Raw genomic sequence first — 8,389 nt, forward strand, 5'->3', positions numbered from 1 at the left:
CTCTATGCTATTTAAGATCAGTTTAAAAGTTTTAGAGAGCCCACAAATATCATACAAAAATAATTCCTTTAAGAATGTACAAAGTTAAGTCCAGCATGTGTTGATACATGGGCATTGATTCAACAAACAATTATCATGTTCTGGGAATTCTTTACACATTGAATGAAGCTACATGAGGTAGATACTACAGATGGTGGGGAGATATAAAAACATATTGCACACATTTTAATCCCCATTTGGTTTGGTCATGACATGTAAAAAAAAAATTGAAAAAAAAGAGACAGGAAGCTTTTGGAGAGACGGAATTGTGTGTGGTAATGTGCCCAGAAAGTCTCCCACAGCAGAATATTATCTGGAAGTTGGAAGAGATTAAAACAAGTAGGTAACTGACAAAGAAAACTCTGACTCAGTCCTTGAAATAAGACCACAGCTTAATCTTTTAAAACAAATAACAGAATGGTGTGTGTAGATGTGAGTAAAAGTCCCAGACCTGGATTTGGAAGATCAAATAGGGTTAGAAAACTCAATTATGTTACAACGCTCCTTTTTTGTTGTGTTTTTTTCTTTCTTTTTGGTTTGTTTGTTGGGTTTTTTCTTTTTATTGGTCATTTTATTTATTTACATTTCAAATATTATATCCCTTTCCAGTTTCCCCTCCACAAACCCCCATCCCCTCTCCCCATTTCCTAACTCTATGAGGGTGCTTCTTCCCCCCCACCCACCCATGCACTCGTGCCTCAGCACCCTAGCATTCCTCTACCTTGGGGTATCAAGCCTCCACAGGACCAAGGGTCTCCCCTCCCACTGACGCCAGATAAGGCCATCCTCTGCTACATATGCAGCTGGAGCCATGGGTCCCCCATATGTATGCTGTGGTTGGTGCTTTAAGACTCACCAGGGTTCTCACTATGAAATTACACTTCTCTATCTGAGAGCATATCAGGGAACAAATAGGCTTGATTTAATAACTAAAAGAATACATGAAACACTTTTGAGATATCACCCGATAAGAACAGTGATCACTGAAAGATTAGGAAGAAGCCAAACAGGTGATAGGGTATAGGTGAATTAAAAAAATTATACTTCTATAATAATTAACCACATTCCCTCAATCTGTGATATTGAAAATGTTTATAAATGCCAAGAGAAAGGGAAAATTCCCTAAGATAGGGGTTGGTTACTTAGGGTAGAGAGTAGTGATATCAGGGAAGGCCCACATCACAAATTCACACAGAATGCTAACGTGAAGAAATGACAACAGCACACAAACACTTGAGAAGGAGTTGTGAGGCTCGATCCAGTGCTGTGCTATTTTTCCAAGATTTAATTATGACGATGAAATCTAGACATGCTCCATGGAGTTTGGGAAACAATGGTAGAAATGAACAGAGGTCAAAGAAGGTTGGAAGGAGACAATGGTGGCACCAGCCAGGGTAGCATGTGTGTGAAATCCATAGGGCATTGTTAGCATTCTTAGAAAAGTATTGCTTCACTAATGGACTAAATTTCACTCTAAACAAAACAGTTCCCTATTCCTCATTGCCTAATAAGGCTGGAAGCTAGACTATACTTGGTAAAACTGCTTCAAATGCCTTCATTGTGATCTAGATCTGACCCCGATCTCTATGATCTCTACTGGAGGTTAAAAACACGTTACTTCTCATAAATGGTGACTTTACATTGTGTCAAAAATAATATAGTCACTAGCTATGGAATAAAAATAGAAATAGTTAATATAAACAAACCGAGAATCAGACAAACCATGGAGTCCGTGAACAAGCAAATTAAATACCCACCTTTACAGGTACGGCTGTGTGTCTGTAACTCTAGCTACTTCAAGCCCTGGGAGAGTTATTATCAATTATCCTGACAGCTAGATCATACAGTATACTACAAAAAACATTTCCTGAGTCCTGGGGATACTCATAGGTGAAGGGTTTGCCTTGCACGTTTGTGCTCCTGTGTTCAGTCTCCAAACAACAAAAGGCATGATAAAACGAAATCCGCAGAACAACTTTCCTGATAAAATTGACTCAAAGTCAAAAAAAAAAAAAGAACGATAAATATATATTGTGCTATGTTTTGTATACACTGTATGTATATATGCTAACTCAGCATAACCAGAGGAGTTGTTTTAAATAGTATATGTTTAACATTTCAAAAATTAATACAAGTGGGTCAGCATACTCAAAAACTATGAAATCTACGATCATTTCACTACTAGAAGGAAAAGCACTTGAAGATACATAAAGGCAATTTTGGGAAGGAAAAAGTCAGCAAATGAGGAATATAAAGAAATGTACAAACCCTAACTGCATCAAAGGAAGAGCAAAATCCCAACAGGTCATAAGTGAGGAACAGAGAAAAGATATGTGCTCTGACAGATGGAATTTTAATATCAAGGTGACAGTGTAAATGAAGGAAATCAAAATAATGAAAGTTTTTTTAAATTTACATTTAAGATGAGTTTTAAAGTAAAACACTAGCACCAGCAACAGAAACTTCTACAAGCCATAATTAAGTTTATCAGGGTAGTAGGGTTAGGTAAATATTAAAAAAACTACATTTCTATAATAATTAGTATAACTTTCTGAACTGCTAGTAAGATTGTAGGACTGTGTGCATACCATACCACTGTCTCCCTCCTTTAGAATTAATGCAAGGGGGGAGGGTCCTGTCAATATTCAAGTCAAGAAAATGCCCCTCAAGTGAGTTGTGAGTTCAGAGCCTTTTGAACTAGCACGGAAGCTTACCTCATGGTGGCTAACACAGTGGTCTCCCTGGCTATCGTTCCTCCTGTGTTGTGAAGCTGTTTTCCATGGCAGTCTCTTTGAGATTTCTCAGTCTCATTTCTCAAGTTACCACGTTTTATTATATTTTTAAAAAGACACCACTGTGGTTCTTTCATGCTTCGTTCTATGTGAACTATGAATCCTTTCCATGGAGAGCAAACTTCAAAGGGATAGGAGGAGAACACAGGACTGTTAATATTTTTTTTTTTAAATTAAGCATGTGTTCAATTTATTTGGTGCCAAAATTCTAACGAAGTGCTTTTGAAAACACCATTTTCACCACCACAGTCCAGGCAAAGAGAAGTGTTTTCCAGAAACATCCAGCGAATATCTTCTCACCGATATATTTTAAAATTATATTTTGACACTAGTTGACTCTCAAACTACTTTGTCTAGAAAGAATGAAGAAAAAGTGTCAACGGGGAACTCTTATGCAGTTGTTCACTCAAGCGGTGATTGAAGGTTTAGGAATTTTTTTCTTTTCCTTTGTTTTATGTATTATTTAATCTTTTGCACAGTCCATATTTTATCCCTCACCCAGTCCACTCTCTGACTGTTCCACATCCCAGACCTCCTTCATCCCTGCCCCCCATCTCCAAGAGAATGTCCCGACTCCCCCACCCTCACCCCACCAGACCTTCCCACTTCCTGGGCCCTCAATTCTCTTGAGGGTTAGGTGCATCTTCTCTGACTGAGTCCAGACTCGGGAGTCCTCTGCAGTATATGTGTTGGAAGGCCTTATATCAGCTGGTGCATGCTGCCTGGTTGGTGGCTCAGTGTCTGAGAGATGTAGGCGGTCCAGGTTAGTTGAGACTTCTGGTTTCCTGCGCTCTGGGGTCACTCTCCTCCTTGGCTCCTTCCAGCTTTTCCCTAATGCAGCCACAGGGGTCACCAGCTTCTGTTCATTGGTTGGGTGTAAATATCTGCATCTGACTCTTTTAGCTGCTTTTCGAGTTTTTCGTGGGGCAGTCATGATCGACCCCATTTTTATGAGCACAACACAGCATTAGTAATAGTGTCAGGCCTTGGGGCCTTCCCTTGAACTGGATCCCAATTTGGGCCTGTTGCTGGACATTTTTTTTTTTTACCTCAGGCTCTTCTCCATTTTTGTCCCTGCAGTTCTTTCAGACAGGAACAATTCTGGGTCAGAGTTTTTGACAGTTTGGGAATTTTAAAAGGAAGCTTTCAATTCCTTCAGGGCTCGAGGTCTACCAAGATCAGAATATTACCACAATAGAATTCAATAAATACTAAAAATAGAAGATTTCTCACCCATCACCTTTCCCTATGCTTGTGGCTTTCTAGTTCGCCGTTCTGATTCTTTTCAGGAGCATTCAGAATTCTCCTATTTCTCCCCCCATCAGACAACCCCCGCATTCACCGTTCACCTTTCTCCTATGCCTTTGTCTTCATCTCTCCTGCTGCCTTCTATTCTGACTTCCATTGTTGTTCTGCTGCGGACACATTAATCAGTCATGATCTCCTGCTCAGCACATTTGACGCATACCCATAGGTTAAAGAACACACAACCCAAGAGGATCTTTCATCTGATCTTTTTCAGTGATTCCAGTGTGGGAACTGAAAATGATTTAAATAGTGCTTACATTAACTTAGAGTATACTTGTGAAAACATGATGTACTTGATTGAAATTTATTATATTGGGGGAAATAGTTACACCAAATAAAAAAGTAATTGTAATTCCAAGTATTACAAAATATACAAAATACACCAAATCACCATTTTCTAGTAATGTTCTGGATAATTTTGTCAAAAAACGTCAGCAGAATAATATATAAGAAGCACAAGAAATTATGTAACAGTTGAATTTTTTTTTAGGTAAAACCTATGTTGCAAACAAGCAAGAAAACAAACAAAACAAAACAAAACAAACCCCAAACCAGAAGGACTCCAAGCAAACTCTTCTACAGACATAATGGAAGTGCATCTCATATGAACTCAGTAATTGCAACAGCATGGACAAGTTCTTTGGGAGCTCAAATCTTAGATAATGTACACTGTAAATGTGTGCTTATATTTAGAAACTGTGTTTTCCTTAGAGGCTTCAAATTCTAATATATATTAACAAAGTATTATTTTAGATTTTTACAGTAAACAGTAGCAAGATAATTTCTTACTGTTTCCTTGACAATTATAAGAAATACTCAATGTATTTTATCAGGGACACACTACTAGCTTTCAATAAATTGCATAGCCCAGCACGTCATTGCCAAATGTGGGGATATGGGTGCCACATGATTGCTTGTGTAAAATACAGATTCTTACTCCCTCTTTTTAAACTTGCCAAATAAGAACCCAGGATACAAATACCTTGACATGAGTCATTAACTAGTTTAATATTAGAGAACAAATTATGTGTGTTTCTACAGAATTCCATAAATAAAAATAGGTTAATTCTTTGTCAACTATTTCATAAGAAACTATGAAACAAATCATCTATGTTTGTCAAAGTTGTCATTCTTATTGGTGTGATTATCCTAAAAAAATAACTTTTTATCTATTAGTCACAAGATATTAGTTCTGACATGGAGGTTTGCAAGACATGGCTGCACGGTAGGTTAGAACTACCCACAGTTTTGTTAAGGTAACTAAACCGAGGCTCTGTAGCACCCCAACCTCTCCACAGTACTGAAATTCCAATCAGTCAATCGTTCTCTGAAGACACATCCTCTTTCCACAAGTTCTCCTTCACAGTACTAGGGAAATCAATACTGCAGCTCAAGAGTGATTTAATAAATAACCAAGCAATCTGCCTGATAAGGATACTTCATGGTGGATTATAGAAAACATGACAGTGCATTGGAATTCACCGAGTTCAAGTTCTGTTAAACAAACGTCCCTTAGTTCAATCGAGAAAAATGAAGTGGTTTTAAAAGTCTGAAACTGAAGATGCATAGTCAACAGGAGTTAGAACGTACATAACGCTGAGTACAGTAAATGCTCTTGAATGTCTCTCCTTATTTTTCATATTATATTTTTTTACCGTTATACTGAAACACAGAGGAAATATGATCAATCATGAGTGGTGGGAAAGCCAATGAAGCAACTGGATGGAATCCTGAAAAATAGGAAAACAATTATCTCTAAAGCATATAATGTATGCAGATATTTGCTTGGTAAAAAAAGATACATGTAGATAATGTTATCGAATAAGACCTAGTTCCTAAATTAGACCACAGGCAGTATACAGTATGAAATAAGAATTAAACCATAGAAAAATTCAAAATATCACCTGGCATCTACAACTTTAAATTCTTTCAAATTCATCTATAACTATTAGTGTGTCAAGAGTAGTTGCATTTTTATTCTCATGGGTTGCTTTCAAATAGTATTTCAATATATGTTAGATTTTTAAAATGGCTATAGTCCGAAGCTTAAGCTTCATTACCTGAATTTTCTTCACTATTATAACTGGATAATTAAGCTTAGTTATATGCCCAAATGTATTTAAGAGTTGGGATTGTCTTATAGTTCTTCACTGAAACAAGGGTAACTCCTTTTTTACCTGTGTAACAATCCTGAATTTTGTGGTATATAAGTATTTGCTCTCTTACAAAATTTAGAATATATAATGTTGTGCCTAAAAACTTTATTTTTAAATTTTAATTTGGTAGTATTTCTTCTTCTGGATAAGTCATTGTTCTTGGAGCTGGGTATTGGGAATGATTTGTTCCTTGGGTAAGCTTTAGAGTAAGCACACATCTCCCAGAGTGTGGCACACCACAACATCTGTACCGTAGAAGAACCTGGTGAAAGCGAATACTTGATTTCCTTCACTAACATCCTTAAATCCCGACTGAGCACCAAAACCCTGCATATTCATAATGCCAGAGTACTTTTCAGATCTACCACCAAGAGCAACCACACAGCAAAAGTTTAAATGCATTCTCTGTGTTGAAATAAATGCTTCCAATGGACTTAAGGTTTCTCTGTGTTTCAAGTTTTGCGTAGTCACCTGTGTAATGTTGCAGGATGTGTTCCAGGTGTCTTCCTCTTCCTCCTCTTCCTCCTCTTCCTCCACTTTCTCCTTCTCCTCCTCTTCCTTTTCCTTCTCCTCCTTCTCCTCCTCCCCCTTCTTTAGAATTAAACTAACAGTTGTTTTGAAAACTGATGTAGATGTTAGGAACCACGACTGGGCCCCCTGCAAAAGCAGCCAATGATCTTAACACAGAGTAATCTCTGCAGCCCAGACACTTTACATCTTGAGATGGGGCTCTTACTATCAAATGAAACTTCCAGATTTTAGACTAGGATGGCTGGGCAGTGAGCTTCGGGCATCACATATTCACCTCCCTAGTTCTGGGATTACTAGCGCAGGCCACCACACTGCCTTTCTATGGGTGCTGCATTCTCATCCATGTATTTTAGCCCTTTAAGCAGTGAGTCATACAGTTTACTCTGAAATACTCGGATTTTTTTTCTTCAGTCAGGTCCTGCCTTAGTTTCACTTTGAATGTCAAATGCTTTCTTTCCTAATTTCCACCTTATTTCCCTACTTTCAGTTTCCCCAGACAACATCATTAAGCACTGTTCTAATCTATTTGCAACTGTTTTGACCTAGGGACCAGCTACCAATTTAAAGCTCCAAAGACAGTGAGTAGCAACAGCATCCTTCCAGTGAAAAGTTGTAGTTAAAATATTCAGTTAGGTCTTATTCATCGATGTTGTGTTGATTTGCCTGGATAATATAATATTTCATTTATTTTCTGTTTCAAAAGTCAGTAATGTCATAGGCGTTTCACGCACTGTGAGACAGGGATGGTCGAGTATAAACGCAGACTTAATCACTCATGTTATAATGTTAACTCAGAAACCAGGAAGATCCTTGTAGGAGATTATGGGTAAGAGTGTTTTACACTTCAGAACTACAGGACCATCTATGACTCTCACCCTGGTCTTTGCCAATTTTACAATAGCCTTTATAAGAGAAAAATCACTAAGCTGACATACATTTGCTCTGAGTGCAGCATTAACGTGGTGGGTTAAGTATACCTAATTATTTGCCCTTAGAGTATTGTATCCATGGCAGTAGGTGGCAGAGAGAAGAGAGACTATGTCTAAGCTCAGTGTTCTGACCTGAACACTGTTAGAAGCTTAATATTCTCTGAAAAAAACAAGGCTGAAATGGTCATAAGTTTACTATCCTAGTGCCAGGGGCCCAGACTGGGAACTAGCTTGGATGACTACAGGTTGAGCACAGCACTGGCCAGATGAGATGCCAGGGAGGGGATCTAGCTGGAAACTAGACGAACTCTGCTTGTAACAAATCAGAGACTAGAAGCCCACTCAAAGGCAACAGAATCTTGTCAAAAGTGAGCCCAAACCAAACAACCCCACATGGGGCCATATGGGCTGCCTGAAAGGAACACTTGTCGGGTGCCATGGGACCTGAACACAGAGCTAACCTGAGATGACTGTCAGGCCCTGCACAGGCCTAGTGGAGGAGGGGCATAACTGAGATGACCCCTGCCCCATCCCATAATGTATGAGTTGTACATAGCACTGAGACAACTCCTAAGAGTAAATGGTCGCAAGAGTCACTCAAGAGATCCTGGGCACCATTTAGAGGAGCAAGTAT

General features: G+C 38.5%; 1 pseudogene; it reads left to right on the top strand.

The window, feature by feature from the left end:
- Positions 1-7,810: 7,810 nt before the first annotated feature.
- Positions 7,811-7,921, top strand: LOC116913006 (annotated as a pseudogene).
- Positions 7,922-8,389: the final 468 nt, after the last annotated feature.

The sequence above is a fragment of the Rattus rattus genome, chromosome 11 (assembly GCF_011064425.1).
Source record: "Rattus rattus isolate New Zealand chromosome 11, Rrattus_CSIRO_v1, whole genome shotgun sequence".
Taxonomy (NCBI): Eukaryota; Metazoa; Chordata; class Mammalia; order Rodentia; family Muridae; genus Rattus; species Rattus rattus.